Source organism: Peromyscus leucopus, chromosome 12 (genome assembly GCF_004664715.2).
Source record: "Peromyscus leucopus breed LL Stock chromosome 12, UCI_PerLeu_2.1, whole genome shotgun sequence".
NCBI lineage: Eukaryota > Metazoa > Chordata > Mammalia > Rodentia > Cricetidae > Peromyscus > Peromyscus leucopus.
This window is the reverse complement of record NC_051073.1, coordinates 32188988-32190196: the sequence shown is the minus strand read 5'-3', so window position 1 is coordinate 32190196 and position 1209 is coordinate 32188988. Positions and strand designations below refer to the sequence as shown.

Here is a 1209-nt window from a genome sequence, read left to right as displayed (position 1 = left end):
AATAAAAACCAGCCTGTGATTCAGTTATCTCCAGGTACATGCTGTCTTCTCTCTTTCTCAAACTGAACTTATTCATTGTGGAAATCTTCAGTTAAGTCATTGCCAAGGGCACTCAAGGGCAAGGGACCAAGCCGGGACTCAACCTAGGTGTAATCAAACCTCAAGAGCACCACGCTGCTGTCCCTGGTTTCTTCTCTGTCTCATCTGCATGTCTTTGCTGTAGAGACACTCTCATGGCAAGTTAGGATACATTAATAGAAGGGCCTAAACATAGCCCGGGACAGGATGCTTTGGGACACTCAGAGAGGGCAATCTGACTTTTGTGAGCCACTTAGATTTCTAAAAGACTTTGGGATTGTAGAACATTATTTCCAGTTTGGGGATGCAGAACCGTTCCTTCAACATTTTGGTTTGAAAGATTTGAGTTGTTTTCTTATAGGACCAACCTCAAATATTATTGAATAGCAATGGGTTAGAAGAAATGCAACATTATATTTTTGTTGAAATTTTGTTTTTTTATCTGAAATTGTCAATCCCTGATGTCTTTAACTGATGAATAAGATCTTGTCAATTAATAACAAAATGTGGGGCTAGAGAGATGGCTTAACAGAAGCATTTGTTGCTCTTCAGAGGAAGGGTGTGCTCCTTGACACAGTATGGCGGCTTACAACCCTAACTGTAGTTCCAGAGGATCCCACATCCACTTCCAGCTTCCCCTGGTACCAGGCAAGCACGTGGTATACCTACATATACGCAGACAAATCCCTCATGCACAAAGTTAAATCTTTTAAAAATGCATTTTTAATTCTGATTTTCATACTAAAGAAAGTACTTTTGAAGGACTCTTCTTTTCACACACTGTGACTGTGCCCTAGAGTAAGATGATACAGTGGAGATTAGCATGACCCCTGTGCAAGAAGGACACACTAGTACCTGAAGTGTTGCCTGTTTGTAGGAATGAGAGAGGGACAGAGCAGGACACCCCAAATGTTCTTCAGGCCTTGGTCAACTTGGGCAGAGTTGGATACCGCCCACCCCATGTGTGTCAATTCCCATTTCAGTTGTGTTAATGTGTGGCTTTGCATCTTTATCTTTCCTATCTGCTGTGGTACATTCAGCTGGAAATTTGCATAAGATAACATAATTACATTGTGAATAAAATCTTTAAATGTTTCGCTTGCAAGGAAGGAAAGAGAAGGGGCAGCTAAA

At 41.3% G+C, this 1209-nt stretch overlaps 1 non-coding gene across 1 annotated transcript; it reads left to right on the top strand.

Annotated features, from left to right (window-relative positions):
• Positions 1-851: 851 nt before the first annotated feature.
• Positions 852-953, top strand: LOC114709055. The gene has a single exon (XR_003736879.1). It is a non-coding gene; the product is annotated as a U6 spliceosomal RNA (small nuclear RNA).
• Positions 954-1209: the final 256 nt, after the last annotated feature.